We start from the raw sequence: 18577 nt of genomic DNA, 5'->3' as shown, positions 1-18577 counted from the left end.
CCCCTCCCCTGCCCCAATGAAGAATTATCCTGCCAAGTTTAATTGGCAGAATAATTATAATAATGCCAAAGGTCGAGAAACCCTGCGTTAGCCTAATAAGATCTGTAGGCTTTTGTAGCCTATCATAAATAGAAATCTCTTGGGTGTATCAGGGACTTCCTAGGTGGCGCTAGTCATCAAGAATCCACCTGCCAATGTAGGAGATGCAGGTTTAATCCCTGGGTCTGGAACATCCTCTGGAGTAGGAAATGGCAACCTGCTCCAGTATCCTTGCCCAGAAAATTCCATGAACCGAGGAACCTGGTGGGCTACAGTCCTTGGGGTCACAAACAGTTGGATGCAACTGAGCACACACACATACATGAATGCTGGGTGTATTAATATTATTGAGGCAAACACAGTATTCGTGAACAAGTAGTAAAAGCATGAGAAACTTGGGACTTCCCTAGTGATCCGGTGGTTAAGACTGTGTGCTTCCAGTGCAGGGGGCAAGGGTTCAATCCCTGGTCAGTAAACTAAGTTTCCAAATGCCTTGTGGCCAAAAAAACAAAAAAGAAAAGAGAGAGAGAAAAACTCAAGAGTTCAGGAAACTCTTTCCAAGGTTGCCACTATTATCTATGTAAGTCTTTTAAATCGTCATTTCAAGTGTTTCTGAGCTCCATTTTTTCATGTAGAAGCATCTTGTGTTCCCAAGGTATTTATAATCCTTTATGAACATATTTTCCTTTAAGCAAGTGTTACAGGGACTACATTCTTATTCTAATGAGATTTCTCCTTAGGGACGAAAAGGGAATTCAAGCACACCTTTATAACCAATTATAGAAATTCCAGTATAGATGCATGTTTCTGTATAGCTGAATTTCTACAAGTGCAAAAAATCTGAGTTTATTATGCAATCATTTGACAAAGAATAAGTTGAGTATGAGGAGATAAAGTGGAGAGAAAACAGGAATACAATTAGAAAATAAAGGAAATGGAGGAAACAAAGTAGCGATATTATTCCTGCAGCTGACAGAGCTGAGGGAGCTGAAATTTGGAGCGTGGCAGCAAGATAGGGACTTTCAACATAACCGTCTGATGTGCTCTCCTCTAGGGGCTAGAACTGTGTTTGTCACATTTTTTATCTCCAGACAGATTCTAGAATATAGTGCTAAATTCATATTTATTAATTAAAACAAGTGAATAAAAAAAAGATAAGCCTATAAAATACTGAGGTTGGGAAATGCTCTTGGACTTAGGGGGATTTGTTAAATAAAACTGTCAAAAAAATTTTCATTTTAAGAATCTGTTAAGAATAATCACTCTGTATAATGGGCTCCAGTTTCATCCATCTCATTAGAACTGATTCAAATGAATTCTTTTTAATGGCTGAGTAATATTCCATGGTGTATATGTACCACGGCTTCCTTATCCATTCATCTGTGAATGGGCATCTAGGTTGTTTCCATGTCCTGGCTATTATAAACAGTGCTGCAATGAACATTGGGGTGCACGTGTCTCTTTCAGGTCTGGTTTCCTCGGTGTGAAGAATAATCAGGGCTTACCTGATGGCTCAGTGGTAAAGAATCTACCTGCCATGGAGGGGATACCAGCTCAATGCCTGGGGCAGGAAGATCCTCTGGAGTAGGAAATGGCAACTCACTCTAGTATACTTGCCTGGGAAATCCCATGGACAGAGGAGCCTGATAGGCCACAGTCCATGGGGCTACAAAGAGTAGGAGAGGACTTAGCAACTAAACAAAAACAACAAAGAATAATTAGTAATACAAAGAAAAATAGCTACCATCTACTGTGAAATTTCTGTGAATTAAGCCCTTTTGTTTCTCTCCTTGCTCAGTCACTAAACAGCTTTTGTTGCCTGCCAGGCAAGCATTTTTGCCTTTGTAGCGCTTGTCTGTGTGGCAGGCAGCACAGAAAACAGCTACAATGAGGTGGAGTGGCCAACTCGGCATCCCCACTTGCTTCTCCTTTAATCGGAGTCTGTTCCTTGCTCTTGCATCGACTCTCTCCTGTGCGGCACATGTGCCTCTAGCTTCCAGTTGGGCCTTATCTCATTTCTCTACAGTTCTTTCCAGCTTTTAGAGGCCACAGTTCATGCACGTGAAGCAGCAGCTCAAACACGTCTTCCTAGCATACAGCTCTTTCTAGCTTTTAGAGGCCACAGTTCATGCGTGTGAAGCAGCAGCTCAATCGCATCTTCCTAGCAGACAGACATTGAGCTGTAATTGTAAGCACCGGACACAGAGGGGCACCAGCAGCTCAGTGGGATTCACCAGGCTGGCCAGCGAGCTGTCAGGACTGATTCTGAAGTCAATTTTCTCCTGAGTTGTAGAAAACAAGAAAATTCCAAGGGACATACGGGCTGGGGGAGGGAGAAGAAACAGTTTCCAAGCCATTTAGCCCTCAGATCCCAGTGGTGAGTAAAAGTGTCAAGAAATTTTACATATACCTGTCAAAGAAGGAATTTAAACCAAAACTTGCAGATTCTCAGAACTGATCAATTTATAGAAAAAAATATATAATCTCAACAGTTAAAAAGGGAGGGCAAACAAAGAAGCCAAAGAGTTTAAAAGTAATGTGCTTTTTATTTTTCCATTTATAAACTCTACGTGTATTGTGAAATAAACGGAGCATGAGGTTGTATCAAATGGAAATGCATGTTCAACATACTTGGCAATAGAACTTTGTACAAAGGTAGCTAACTGAAAAGGTTCAGTTAGAATGGTAGCAGTGTGAGTCAGCCTCACTTTTTAAAACTAGATATCAGTAGTTAAATGGAACTGGAAATTCTAGAGATTTGTCCACTTGAACTAGGCCTGAATGACTATTCTATCTTGGGAAATAAATCAGTGTAGAGATAGAAAAACCTCGTAGAAAAATTGTTTTGTCCTGGTGAAATAATTTGGCTGAAGGTTCTTACGGGAGATTTGTGATGTTGAGCTTGGAGAGCTTTTTGATTATTGTGGACTGTCTAATCGGAAGTTTGTAGGTCGTACAGATGTCTACCGAGGATTATAACACTCAGTACCACCTGCTTGAGTGTTTTCTCCTCCTGTCCATTCATTCCTGCCTTGTATCGTCTCATTTAAAATCTTATCATTCCTCCATACCATTTGTAAATGCTCCCTAGCATGTGTCATTGAATATTACAATTGCCCATTTACCTATCAGTACTTAAGCTGTAAGCTCTATGGTAGCAAATACCTGTCTGCCTTGCTGTCCATTATCTTCTGTGAACAGATTAATGTCTGGAACATGAGAGATACAAAGAAAACCTGACCAAATCTCCCAAATACCAATTCTTTTAGGCCTTCCTTTTCAATATATATATTTTCTGCATTTGCACAAACCTCTAACTCCTTGAACCTCCATCTGCTGCCAACCCCCAACCTCCTTTTGCATAGAGGTCTCGCTCTTCAATATTTTAGATTAAATTCCAATCGTGTGGGTGAAGGGTGGGATTCCATGAGGGAGGGCAAAGAACAACTGCTGAGGAAGGAGCATTTCCAGAGAAACTGTGCTGCAGAAAGTTCACCCTCATCCCTTAGTCCATCTCTCTGTCAGCCTGCTTTTGATCTCTTTATCCCCCTCCTTCTAGCTCCCTCATATCCCCAGACTCCTCCAATGTGTTTAGACTTCTCTTTGAGCACCTAGATTCTCTCTGACCAGCATTCTTGGTTCTCTTATATCCTTATATTGGGTTGGCCAAGAAGTTTGTTCGCGTCTTCCGTAACATGTTATGAAAAACCTGAAAGAACTTTTTGGCCAACTCAATATTTCCACTGCCATCATAGAACATCAACCTTCAAGTTAACTTCTGGAAAAGTCTTCTGAGCTGCCTAGACTTTGTACATCAATACAAAATCATAGTCCTCAAGCGCATTCTTCGGCTGCCTGTCAGCGTCCTTCCCTTTCCGGCTCCAGCTTCCCCCCATCCTTTCACTACTGTCACAGCTGTCCTCAGCCCACCTCTGGCTTTAATGTAAACTCACCACAGTGTCTCCTTAATACCTTTTCAGTGCTAATGGATACACAGTGATCTTTCTTCTTTTATACCTGATACTGGTTATTGTATATTCTGTTTTTTCCCTTGGTCAGTCTGGCAAGAAATGTATTAATTTATCTAAGAATCGGTTTTGATTTCATTGATTTTCTCAGTTATTTTTCAGTTTTTTCTTCCTTTCTTTCTTTTTTAATTAGTTGGAGGCTAATTACTTTACAATGTTGTAGTAGTTTTTGCCATACATTGACATGAATCAGCCATGGATTTACACGTGTTCCCCATCCTGATCCCCCCACCGGTTACCCTCCCCATCCCATCCCTTTGGGTCTTCCCAGTGCCTAATTCTAATCTTTGTTATTTCCTGCCTTCTGCTTGCTTGGGTTTAATTTGCTCTTTTTTCTCCAGTTCCTTAAGGCAGAAGCTTAGACTGCTGACTTAAGATCTTAACTTTTTCTTGCTTTCTTTTTTAAAACTGTGGTTGTGCTAGGTCTTCTCTGTGGTGCACGGACTTCTCTGGTTGCGGAGCTCAAGCCCAGCTGCCCCAGAGCACGTGGGAGCTGAGCTCCCTGACCAGGGACTGAACTCACGTCCCCGCACTGCAAGGCAGGTTCTTCACCCCGGGACCACCAGAAAAAGCTTTCTTCTTTTCTAACTGTCTGCTATAGCCACATTCACAAATTTTAACACCATATATTTTCTCTTCCACTCTGTTAAAATATATGCTGTGCTGTGCCTAGCCGCTCAGGTGTGTCTGTCCCTTTCGCGACCTCATGGACTGTAGCACGTCAGGCTCCTCTATCCCTGGGATTCTCCAGGAAAGAATACTGGAGTGGATTACCATGCCCTCCTCCGGGGGATCTTCCCCATTCAGGGACTGAACCCAGGTCTCCCACATTGCAGGCGGATTCTTTACAGCTGAGCTACCAGGGAAGCTGCATTAAAAAAATATATATACACATATATATATAATTTTTTTTTTCCTCGTGAGATCTCCTCTTTGACTCATACGCTATTGTGGAAGGCAGGATAATGTCCCACCTCTCCCTGTCCCCAACCTCCAAGATGTCTATATCTTAATTTCTGGATCCTGTGAATATATTAGGTTACATAACAAAGGGTACTAAAAGTTGCAGATGGAACTAAGGTTGCTAAACATCTGACCTTAAAATAATGAGATGATTCTGAATTATCCAGGGAGGCCCAGTGTAACCACTGTACTGTGCTTAGTCATTCAGTTGTGTCCCAGTGGACTGTAGGCACCTCTGTCCATGGGATTTCCAAGGCAAGAACACTGGAGGGGGTTGCCTGCCCTTCTCCAGGGGATCTTCCCAACCCAGGAATCAACGCCAGGTCTCCCACATTGCAGGTGGATTTTTTACTGTCTGCCACCAGGGAAGCCCTGTAACCACAACAATTCTTAAAAGTGGAAACAGGAAGCAGAAAAGGAGATGTGAGGAGAAAAACAAGATCACAGTGATATGACCCACCACTGCCGGCTTCAAGATGTGGGAGGGCATCAAGAGTCAAGGAGTGCGTCCAGATATCCCTTCTATGTGCTCCTGAGATCCTCTGCATATATTCTTAATTTTGTGGTTATGTAATGCACCGTAATTAAGTGCTCAGGAGCCTGTCTACTCACTGTCTCATAAGCCTCCTGACATCAGAGACTGTTTCTTATTTTTGTATGCCCAGTGACTACCATGAGTTTGAGTAAACTCTGGGAGTTGGTGATGGACAGGGAGGCCTGGCCTGCTGCGATTCATGGGGTCGCAAGGAGTCAGACACGACTGAGCGACTGAACTGAACTGAGTTGAAGTGACTACCATAGTGCCTGGCACACTGTAGGCATTTAGAACTATCTTGTTAAATCAACAAATAATTGAAAACCATCTACTGATAGTGAGTATATTATTTGTCTCGCCTCTTCACAGGGAACCAAAAATCTCTCACAGGCACAGGTTTTATGAGCTACATTAGTTATTATGATTGAATAAGAAGGTGAATCTTGGCTCAAAGTTAACCATTCTCTTTTTCAATGGGATCCCTTAGGATGCTCTAAAGACATCCTAAAAAGATTTGTCTTTTTTATGTATCTACAATTGACCCCAGTGTGATTTTCATTAGGAAAACAAATTGAAGTGAACTATGGACTTGATATCGTTAATAGAATCTTTACTTCTTCCATTCTTGTATGCTTTTTCCACATTTAGGAGCAAAGGAACTTTCACCAACTATTTTCAAATGTTGTAACTGTTAAGTTTTAAGAATATCAGGGACTGTTACAAAGAATCTGGTTATTAAGTCAAGGCTGTCTTTCTGCTGTTCTGGGATTCCCCTTCCCCTAACTGAAACAACTAGAAAAAGTAGCGGGGGAAGTGGGGGAAATATGAGACAACTAGACAACAGTCAGCAAGGGACTGTGATCTTTCAGCAAAGAGAAGCAAACTAAGTGAGCACGAGGAAGGCCCTAACTTTCCCTAAGGACAATTTTCATCACAGTGCCAGAAAGTCTTATTAAGATGAGAAGATAGAGATGAAAGTTCAGGGAGGCCAAGATAGCTAAAATATGTGGGACAGTGACTCGGAGAGGAAGGTACTAGAAAGAGAACCCCAGAAATCTTCACAGATGTCTCTCCCTTGATTCTTTTAGACTGACTTCTAGTCTTGTGTGTGAAAAGGAAAACTCCATGAGATTGGGCAAAACACTGCTGAGGAGAGAATGTTTACAGAGGAGCTATAATGCAAGAAAATTCCTAGAGCTCGCCCAAGCCTTGAGATGCTTCTAGTGCCCATCAGACACAGTGAAGAGACCTCATTGAATAAATGGGTCATTAAGAAGAGATCTCAGAGGTTCCATCTTAGCAGTGGAGCTAAACTGGTTCTAAATAAAGGCTTCAGTTCAGTTCAGTCGCTCAGTCGTATCTGACTCTTTGCAACACCATGGACTGCAGCAGGTCAGGCTTCCCTGTCCATCACCAACTCCCAGAGCTTACCCAAGATCATATCCATCGAGTCAGTGATGCCATCCAATCACCTCACCCTCTGTCGTGCCCTTCTCCTCCTGCCCCCAAGCTTTTCCAGCATCCGGGTCTTTTCAAATGAGTCAGTTCTTCACATCAGGTGGCCAAAGTTTTGGAGAGGCTACACATACACATACCTAAAACACACTTAAATCCAAACCTCAAAAAGATGAGGTTGGGGACTTCCCTGGTGGTCCAGTGGCTAAGAGTCCATGCTCCCAATGCAGGGGGCCTGGGTTCGATCCCAGATCAGAAAACTAGATCCCACATGCCGCAACTAAAGATCTCCATGCTGCAACAAAGACTGAAGATCTGGTGTATGACAGCTAAGACATGGTGCAGCCAAATAAATAAATATTAAAAAAAAGATGAAGTTGACCTCAAAGTAACTTAACTTTCTGCCAGAACAAACCCTAACACTCATCAAGAAATACTGAAAAACTTTTAAAGAAATATAATTTTAAAAGTTGGGGAGGCAGATATGGGAGTTCGGGGAGGTGGAAGCTGCTAGAATTTCTGAGACAGAACTTGGGAGTAGGGCATGCCACAAAGACAGATGTCTGGAGAGCTGTAGAGGGGTCTCCTCAAATATCTGAGTACTGATATGCACACAAGTGAGAGGAATCAGAAACTGCCACGGAAAAGGAGTAAGCAAAACAATTCCTGGAGTTCACACAGGGCAGAGAATAGCTAATGTTCACACCGGTCACAGACCTTGTCATAAATAGGGCGTTAGTTACGGCCCGCAAGAGAGTCAGGCCTTAGGAGTGTGAATAAAAAGTCCAGAGTAAAGTCTTCTCTGAATCCGCTATAGCAAAGCTTAATAATAAGCCTCACAAGGATCAAGTTGATCCTCAAGTAGACTGAACAAAATCAGTAGTCTAAAAGGATAACTTTTGTGCACTTTTGGTGGAAATGTAAAATGGGGCAAAATCTATCCGCACTCCAGGTAATCTATCATCTTTATGATTCTTTTTTTTTTTTCATCTTTATGATTCTTAAATTCAATGTATATAAAGCATTTTCTCTATTCTAGTTCATCGACCTTTTTGTCTTTTCCTATTATATCACATTGATTTGACAGCATATTTATATTAAATATTCAAAATTTAATGACTTTATTGTTCTTATTTCTTATAATTCTTTGGCTCCCCTTTGGCATTTAATCTTTCATACAAATGTTAGGAGCATTTTATCCAGTTATATAATAAACATGGTTGGAATGATAATCAATATATTAATTTGGGGAGAAATACTATTTTTATGCTAATTTTTGCCATCTACAAATATAGTATATTTTCCCACTTCTTTAGGTCTAATGTCTTCATATTATCCCTACCAAGAAGATTTTATAAATTTCTTTTCATATTTTTGACCAATTTATTTCTAAGAATTTTATAGTCTTTGCACTATTATGAATAAAATGTGGAATATTTTTCTCATTCTTCATTCCTACATGCTTGTTACCAGAAAATTAAAAACCTAATTAATTTATTGTCTTGATATGTAGCCACTTTACTAATTTCTCTTAATAGTATAATTGATTAGTATTTTATTGGTTAATAAAATAAGTATTATTTTATTACTTAAATTGTTTATTACTTTATTTTATTATTTTTGGATAAAATAAAATAATTAGTTACTTAAATTAATAAATATTTCACTGGATCTCCTAGGTGTTCTAGGCACTCTTTAATTGTCATAGTAGTGAATTACATTGGTACATTTCCTGATGTTCATACACATTGCATTCCTGAAACAAATCTTGTTTGAACCTAATTTTTATTTTTTGATATACATATGGATTCTATTTACTAAATTTTGGAAGAGAATTATACAATTGTAGTTGTGAGATACAACTATAGTTTTTGCCTCCATAAAAGAATATATTTAAAATTTATTCTCATGTTCTAAAATAAATTGGAAAACTTTCTTATATAAACAATTAATTTAAAAAATGGAACAGAATTATCTGTTCTTAAAAGTTGTGAATCCATCTCATACTGGAGTCTTTTTTAAGTGGTAAATTAAAAAAAAATCATCTTTAATATCTCTTTTGTAAAGACTGTAATTTTATATAAAATACACATATTTGGTAATTTATATTTTGATAGGAAATTATCCATTTCATTCAAGGCTTTCAATTTTTTTCCAGATTTATTTATTTATTTGGCTACACAAGGTCTTGGTTGCAGCATGTGGGATCTAGTTCCCTTATCTAATTGACAATGTTGTGATAGTTTCAGGTCAACAGCAGAGGGACTCAGCCACACATACACATGTATCTTGTTGCTACAGAATTGCTAGTAGCATTCTCATAATGGTTTTAGTCTTTGCTGAATACGTTGTACGCCTTTTTTCTCATATCTAATTGTTGCTCTCTCACTTAATCAGACCTATAACTTTATCTAGTTTATTTTCAAACCACCAGCTTATTTGTTTCTTCTATTATTTTTGCTTCGTTTCCTCAATTTCAGCATTTTAAAATTTTAAAGTTATAGTACACTTTATTAATTTTCTAATTTCTTAAGATAAAGACTTAGTTCCTTTATTTTTATTTGTTTCTTATCTAGTAATAAATTTATTTAGAGAGAAAGATTTCCTTCTAAGTTCAGCTTTTAAATGTTCCCTACAATTTGGTGTGAAGTCTCCTTTTCATTGCTTCATAGTTTATAAATTATCTTTGATTTACTCTTTGATCCAAAGGTAAAGAAATCAGTGTATTTCTTAATTTCAGTGAAGTTACATTTTCTGTCATTTGTATATATTTCCCCCTAATTTTTCTTGGCTTATGATTAGAAAAAAAGTAGGCAGTGATATCTCTATTTGTTTTTTTAATTTGTTAAACTTCTCTATGTGGGCAAGTATGTGATAAATGTAAATTTTCCAAGGAAACAAAATGAATATTGTGTATTAGAGGAACATAAGATCCTTTATATGGGCTCCCTAATGGCTCAGTGGTAAAGAATCTGCCTGCAATGCGGGAGACACAGGAGATGCAGTTTTGATCCCAGGGTCAGGCAGATCCCCTGGAGGAGGAAATTGCAACCTACTCCAGTATTCTTGCCTGAAAAATCCTGTGTGGACAGAGGAGTCACACTACATACAGTCCAAGGGGTCAAAAAGAGTTAGGCACTGAGCACTTGAGCATGAAGATCCTATATATAGCTATTTAATTAAGTTAATTGATTTATTTAGCTTTCCTAGAATTGATTTCTAAGAGGGATATAGTTAAGTGTTTCACTAAATATCTTATTTTTTATCATGCATTTCTAATAGTTTTGATTTACATATCTGATCATTCTGATGCTGGGTGCATAAACATTTTTAATTATATCTTTTTCATAAAGTGTGTCTTTAAAAATTACATAATGCCAATCCTTATCCTGTTTAGTACTTTCAACTTCAAATTCCATTAAGTCTTGAGTCTTCCCTGATGTTCCAGTGGCTAAGACTAAGCTTTCAACTAGGGGGCTGTGGGTTTGATCTCTGATCTGGGAACTAAGACACCATATGCCATGTAGCCAAAAAAAAAAAAAAAAAAAATCCAGTCTGCTTTTTTTTTTACCTTGCCACATGATCTTAATTTCCCACGCGGGGATCCACTTCCCTGGAGTGGAAGTGCTGAGTGTTAAGACTGGAACACTGAGGAAGTCTCTTCTGCTTTCTTTTTGTTTGAATTTTCTTGATATCTTTTGCCTATTCTCTTAATTGTCAGTTCTATCAGTTTGATTGTGCTTCTTTTAAGCAGTTTTTTATCTTTTAATGTGAATGTTGTCTTTTTATTTATTTGGCTGCACCAGTCTTAGTTTCTGCACTCAGGATTTTTAGGTGGATCTAGTTCCCTGGCCAGGGATCAAGGCTACCTGCACTGGGAGTGTGCAATCTTAGCCACTGAACCAGCAGGGAAGTCCCAGGGTATTGTCTTTTTTAAGTTGGTGTAATGATTGGGCTTCCCAGGTGGTGCTAGTAGTAAAGAACCCACCTGCCAATGTGGCAGACTTGAGAGAAGAGACTTGGGTTTGACCCCTGAGTTGGGAAGATACCCTGGAGAAAGAAAGTGAAATCGCTCAGTCGTGTCCAACTCTTTGCAACCCCATGGACTGTAACCTATCACGTTCCTCTCCGTGGGATTTTCCAGGTAAGAATACTAGAGTGGGTTGCCACTTCCTTCTCCAGAGGATCTTCCCAACCCAGGGATTGAACCCAGGTCTCCTGCATTGTAGGCAGATGCTTTGCCATCTGAGCCACCAGGGAAGTCACCCTGGAGAAGGCCATGGCAACCCACTCCAGTTTTCTTGCCTGGGAAATCAGAGGAGCCTGGCAGGCTATGGTCCACAGGGTTGCAGAGAGTCTGACACGACTGAATAGGCGCCTTGGATAATGATCTCTTTATTTTATTCCTTCCCTCATACTTTATATGTAATACTTATATTTTACTTTTCTACATATACTTTTCCATATTTCAGCTGTTTCAATCATGTTAATATTTCATTCTCCCCTCTCTTCAACAGTTCTATTAAAACCTTCTGTTACATTTCTTAATCAGACACACATTTTTCTACAATTATTTGAAAACAAAACACAAAAGATTGACCTATCTAGACACACAATTTCCTCCACTGAGGAACTCTGTTTCTCCTCCACTTTTTGTTACCAATATGCTAAGATCTTTAGAATAATTTCTCTTGCCTCCTTCTTCCCTCTATCCGTGAGGTCTTAGAAACTTTTAATTCCTCTCTTCTTATACTGGCTCTCTGAGTTTCATACTTTCAAGTTTTCCTATTTATATTATACACGTATTCTCCACATGCCCAGTCTATCCTCATCTATTTATATGGAACTGTGCATATGCCTAGCAGTTTGTATTGCTCATTCTGTTTTTTCCACTATTGTTTTGAAGTAATTGTGCACATTAATTTGTTTTCTTTTCTTTAATATTTTTCTAGTCAAGGCAGGGGAATGATCTTTTCTCTGAGTTATTGCACATTCTCAGATTAATTACATCATAGCTAACCTTGCTTTCTCTCTCTCTAAAGATGCTAATCTACTGCCTTCAAGCTACTAGTGTTACAGAGGTAATGCCAAGGTGCTTTTTTTTTTTCAGCAGCTTATTCTTTCTAAATGGTAGCATTAATAATATTTATTCTTTAGAATTCAAGAATTTTACCAGGTTGTGCATTTCAGTAATCTTTTTATGTATAACCACGTGTTACTAGCCAAAAAATTCACATGTATACTGTCTCTTCCCCTACTTCTTTGGAGCAATTTCCTAGAGCTACTGAGAGAATGGGCTTCCCAGGTGCTGCTAGTGGTAAAGAAACTGCCTGCCAGTGCAAATTAGATGTAAGACACTCCAGTTCGATCCCTGGGTCCGGGAGATCCCCTGAAGAAGGGCATGGCAATTCACTCCAGTGTTCTTGCCTGGAGAATCCCATGAACAGAGGAGCCTAGTGGGCTACAGTTTATAAGGTTGCACAGGGTCGGACACGACTGAAGCGACTTAGCACAGTGCTGAGAGAATATTTCCTGGGTTATAGTCCTCAGTATGATGTTGATTAAAAACTTAGCCCACTACTTTTATGTTGCATGTTTTTCTTTCAGTTGACACTGGCAGTGTAGAAAGCATGCAAGCTGTCTTCTCTCTTGTGACTTCACAGAGGTCTTACAACAAAGCAGGTAAGAATATGGATTTTGAAGCCAGACGCCTCGGTTCAAATACTAGCTCTGCATTTACCAGTGATGTGGCCTTGGGCAAATCATTCACACTCTATGCTTCAATTTCCTTATTTAGCCAATGGGGAAACAGTGAGTATTCTTATGGGTTTATTGTGAGTTATGAGTCTACTTTTGTGAAGTACTACTTTTTCAAAGTCTACTTTTGTGAGAATGGTGCCTGGCAAGCATATGGGCCGTTGGAAAAAAAAAAAGAAAAACACAAAAAACTTGTGCTGAAAATAGATGCATATGTGGTGAACAAAAATTGTTAAAACTTTGAGCTTTCTAGCTTTCCCTGCAAATTGTTCTTAATTTTGGCTGCACATTTGAATCACAGAGAATCTTGTAGAAACTCTCTTGTTATGTACCCCAGGCTAGTTAGATCAAATTTCCCCAAAGGAGAAACAAAGCAATGGGAATTATCAAAACTTCCCAGGTGATTTCACTCTGCAGGCAACACTGAAAATATTGCCTTAACTCCTTTGTACACCAAAGAAAACTGAGTGTTTGTAGATTGAGCTTCTTTTGTATTAGTCACTGCAGATGAGTTTCCTCAAAAAGATTGTTTTGCTTTGCAGAATGCAGATCTTACAAAGAGGAATAGAGTGAGGCTAAATCTCAGATTCAAGGAAATTTGGAAAAACTTGGCAGTTGTTTTCTGTGGCACTGAGATAGAACCCAGAGTCTGACAAGTCAAAGCTCTGGCAGGGTTCAGTCCTGTCTGTCAGGGACTCCGTCCATGCTCTTTGAATGACTCTCCCCCCTGTTCACTATGCTCCAGCCTGACAGCCACCTTTGCCTTCCTTTAACAGGCCAAGCTCTTTTCTGCTTCAAGGTTTTTCTGCTGGCTGTTTCTTATTCCAGGAATGCTCTCTACTCCCTACCCACCCACTCCCCTTTTTAAAAACAAACAAACCAAACCTGGCCATTGCCTACTATTGTTTCCTCAGAAAAATATTTCTTGACTTTCCAACACAATTAGCCCTTCCAGGTCCCACTATTGTAATCATCCACCAACATATTTGCCTTCATAAACTCCTATCATGTCCTTCACAATGTGTCATTATGTCGTGGGATTATTGGCTTAATGCCTAACTTAATGCCTAACTCCTGGCTAGAGTATAAGATTTATGTTTATTTTGTCTGACTCCCAATGCTTCGTGCCTAATACTGTAGAGTACAGATAGTCCCGACTTACAGTGGTTTGGCTTATGATTTTTTGACTTTACAGTGGTGTGAAAGTGAAACACATTCAGTAGAAATCATACTTCAGATTTTGAGTTTTGATTTTTTCCCATCCTAGCATTCACTAGGATGCTCTTTGATGTTGCCAGGCAGTAGAAGGGAGCTGGAATTCCAAGGGAGCTACGTGACTTGGAGAAGGCAATGGCAACCCACTCCAGTACTCTTGCCTGGAAAATCCCATGGACGGAGGAGCCTGGTAGGCTGCAGTCAATGGGGTCACAAAGAGTCGGACAGGACTGAGTGACTTCACTTTCACTTTTCACTTTCATGCATTGGAGAAGGAAATGGCAACCCACTCCAGTGTTCTTGCCTGGAGAATCCCAGGGACGGGGGAGCCTGGTGGGCTGCTGTCTATGGGGTCGCACAGAGGAGCCTGAACTGAACGGACACGACTGAAATGACTTAGCAGTAGCAGCAGTAGCAAGGGTAAACAACTGATACACTTAAAACCATCCTGCACCCAGATAACCATTCTGCTTTCACTTTCAGTATAGTACTCAATAAATTACACGAGCTATTCAACATTTTATTATAAAATAGGCTTTGTGTTATATGATTTTGCCCAACTATAGGCAATGTTAGTGTTCTGAGCCCTTTTAAGCTAGGCTAGGCTAAGCTATGATATTCAGTAGGTGTATTAAATGCATTTTAACTTAGGATATTTCAGTTTTCAATGGGTTTATCAGGATGAACACTATCATAAGTCAAAGAAGATCTGTATATCCAATAGACCACGAATAAATATTGAAGAAATGAATAAATGAAATTTAGCCCTGAAAGGGGGTTTTGATTGTCTATTTCAAATAGGTTGTGGTTTGGATGAAGAAACTGATACTCAAGTATTACTGTGATTTGCCCAAAATCATTCAGCTAATTAGTGCTAGAATAGGACTCAGTCTCATTTTCCCCATTTCTCAGTCCAGTGAACTTTCTAGTATGAATGATTTGCTGTACTGATATAAAACAAGAGGATCAAGAAAGTAATTTAGATATATGGAACGAATGAAAGCTTATCACAGTATTACTCAGAAAAACAATTTTTTACTGTACAATAATGTAAAGTGAGTACTAGAAGCCACAGGAAACTGAACCAAACTTCAGTTTTCAAGTAAAAGCAGAAGTGAATAAACGCTTAGTTTAACTTTTTTGAAAGTTAATGTTTGGTTCAGATTGGATTACTATTTGGAACATACATAGTTCCTTAGGAAGTGTGCCATCAATCAATAATAAACCTACTAGTCATTAAGTTCCCCTACAAGTGATTTGCATACATGAACTCCAAATCTCTGTGCAACTTTGCAAAGTATATATGACTATTCACTGATAAGAAAATTAAGCTTATTATTGCACAGCTTCCCTGGTGATCAGAGGTTAAAGCGTCTGCCTGCAATGCGGGAGACCTGAGTTTGATCCCTGGGTCGGGAAGATCCCCTGAAGAAGGAAATGGCAACCCACTTCAGTATTCTTGCCTGGAGAATCCCATGGACGGAGGAGCCTGGTGGGCTACAGTCCATGGGGTCGCAAAGAGTCAGATAGGACTGAGCGACTTCACTTTCACTTTTCAACATAAGGATTAAAATCACATTGAATTCAAGTTTCTCATCTGACAACAAGGCAAAAGCTGAACAGACAAAGTCAACGACTCTTTGCTTTCTAAGAGAACTGAGGTCACAGAGCAAACTGCTTCCCCCCAGACTGGAGAGAGACAGATGGATACAGAGGATCACAGCTATTATAACAGGGAGCAGAAGCCCAGGAGCAAAATCTAGCAGCTGGAACCAGTATCAGTAGAAAGACTTTATAATTGAGGAATTGCTGGAAGCTCAGTGTAGACTGTCTTGAGAGTTAAAAACCACTACAGGACCCCAGAATAGAGAGGTTCCACAATTTTCTGAATTTTACCTCCAAGAGTCATACCACAGAGAAATATCCCACCAGGAGAAGAAAAATAATCATTTAAAATGTGCCCAGAGGGCTTCCCTGTGGGTTCCCTTAGCTCAGTGGTAAAGAATCAATCTGCCAATGCAGGAGACACAGGAAACTCGGGTTCAGCCCTTGGGTCAGGAAGATCCCCTGGAGGAGAACAAGGCAACCCAATCTAGTATTCTTGCATGGAAAATTCCATGAACAGAGGAGCCTGACAGGCTACAGTCCAAGGGTCGCTAAAGAGTCGGACATGACTGAGCATGCACGCACACACTCAAGGAGAGGTCATCTTAGCAACCCTGATTTTAACTGGGGAAACAAAAATCTGGTGGTGGGAGGTGAGAAAATCTTCCAGGAGTACCTGCTAACCTGTCATTATGTAAAAATGGGTGAGACTCATTCAGTTCTTAGGGAAAGTGGGACAGTAAGCATGACACAGAGATGGCTCAAAGACATTTCCTCTCAAGCCAGATGATTTTTCTCTTCTTCCACCAGGTAGAAACCCAGTAGGGACCATGGTGATCAGGATATTTAGATAGCACTACCTATTTTTTGTAATATCTCTAGTTTCTTCCCTCAAAGGCTCTAAAGATAGAGGTTTTGGGGGTAGGAATATGGGGTGGAAATTAAGTAAAAGAGTAAAGGAATTTGGAAAGTGGACACAAATTATTTTACCATATTCCCACCACTCTAGAATCTGATTTATCATGTGCAAGTACATACATCTTCTCATAGATGCCAGTCAACTTCCTGCCAGAAGAGAAGCAAAAGCCTTCTAGTAAGAATGTGTGGAATAACATGGAGATATCCGAAAGCATAGGATATATCCTGAGAGTATTAATAGTCCAGATGGCCTAGATACCTGAAGCATGAGTAAGGAAATAACTGTTGATGAGTTTAAAGAGCATAGGGAGCCCTGTGATTACTATTCAGTTCAGGTGTCTGTTTGTGACCGCATGGACTGCAGCACACCAGGCTTCCCTGTCCATCACCAACTCCCGGAGCTTACTCAAACTCATGTCGCTGAGTTGGTGATGCCATCCAACCATCTCATCCTCTGTTGTCCCCTTCTTCTCCCGCCTTCCATTTTCCCCAGTATCAGGGTCTTTTCAAATGAGTCAGTTCTTTGCATCAGGTGGCCAAAGTATCGGAGTATCACCTTCAGCATGAGTCCTTCCAATGAATATTCAGGACTGATTTCCTTTAGGATGGACTGCTTGGATCTCCTTGCAGTCCATGGGACTCTCAAGACTCTTCTCCAACACCACAGTTCAAAAGCATCAATTCTTCGGCACTCAGCTTTCTTTATAGTCCAACTCTCACATCCATACATGACCACTGGAAAAACCATAGCATTGACTATGTGGACCTTTGTTGGCAAAGTAATATTTCTGCTTTTTAATATGCTGTCTAGGTTGGTCCTAGCTTTTCTTCCAAGAAGTAAACGTCTTTTAATTTCATGGCTGCAGTCGCCTTCCGCAGTGATTTTGGAGTCCAAGAAAATAAAGTCTGTTACTGTTTCCATTGTCCCCGTCTATTTGCCATGAAGTGATGGGACCAGATGCCATGATCTTTCTTTTCTTAATGTTGAGTTTTAAGCCAGTTTTTTCACTCTCCTCTTTGTTTCATCAAGAGACTCTTTAGTTCCTCTTTGCTTTCTGCCATAAGGGTGGTATCATCTGCATATCTGAGGTTATTGATATTTCTCCCGTCAATCTTGATTCCAGCTTGTGTTTCATCTAGCCTGGCATTTCGAATGATGTACTCTGCATATAGGTTAAATAAGCAGGGTGACAATATACAGACTTGACATACCCCTTTCCCGATTTGGAACCAGTCTGCTGTTCCATGTCCAGTTCTAACTGTTGCTTCTTGACCTGCATACAGATTTCTCAGAAGGCAGATCAGGTGGTCTGGTATTCCCATATCTTGAAGAGTTTTCCACAGTTTGTTGTGATCCATACAGTCAAAGGCTTTGGCATAGTCAATAAAGCAGAAATAGATGTTTTTCTGGAACTCTCTTGCTTTTTTGATGATCCAACGGATGTTGGCAATTTGATCTCTGGTTCTTCTGCTTTTTCTAAAACCAGCTTTAACATCTGGAAGTTCTCAGTTCATGTACTGTTGAAGGCTGGCTTGGAGAATTTTGAGCATTACTTTGCTAGCGTGTGAGATGAGTGCAATTGTGTGGTAGTTTGAGCATTCTTCAGCAGTGCCTTTGTGATTGGAATGAAAATTGACCTTTTACAGTCCTGTGGCCAATGCTGTACTTCCTGGGAAGCCCTTGGTTAATATAGTTTGATATAAAAAATATATATTTTTCTTCCCTCTTGAAAAATAAATGACACGAATCTAGTTAATTCATATAACATTGGAGGTTATCTTTTTCATAGAATAATAATAATAATAATATCAAAATAACAGTGACTTCCCTGAGGTTGGAGCTCAGGTCCATGAAGATTCCACATGATGCGGGGCAACTAAGCCTGAGTGCCCCAACTACTGAAGCCTGTGCACCCAGAGCCCATGCTTTGCAACAAGGGAAGCCACCACTATGACAGCCTGCAACTAGGAGTAGCCTCTGCTTGCCGAAACTAGAGAAAGCCTGAGGGCAGCGTCGGAGAGCTTGCACAGTCAAAAATAAATAAATAAAAATTCAGAAAAA

General features: G+C 39.9%; 1 protein-coding gene across 1 annotated transcript in view; it reads right to left on the bottom strand.

Annotated features, from left to right (window-relative positions):
* The window catches only part of TMEM19 (transmembrane protein 19), a 50364-nt gene that overhangs the window by 6291 nt on the left and 25496 nt on the right, over window positions 1-18577 (bottom strand). The window lies entirely within an intron of this gene.

This window comes from Muntiacus reevesi, chromosome 4 (assembly GCF_963930625.1).
Source record: "Muntiacus reevesi chromosome 4, mMunRee1.1, whole genome shotgun sequence".
NCBI lineage: Eukaryota > Metazoa > Chordata > Mammalia > Artiodactyla > Cervidae > Muntiacus > Muntiacus reevesi.
This window is presented reverse-complemented; position numbering and strand designations above follow the sequence as displayed.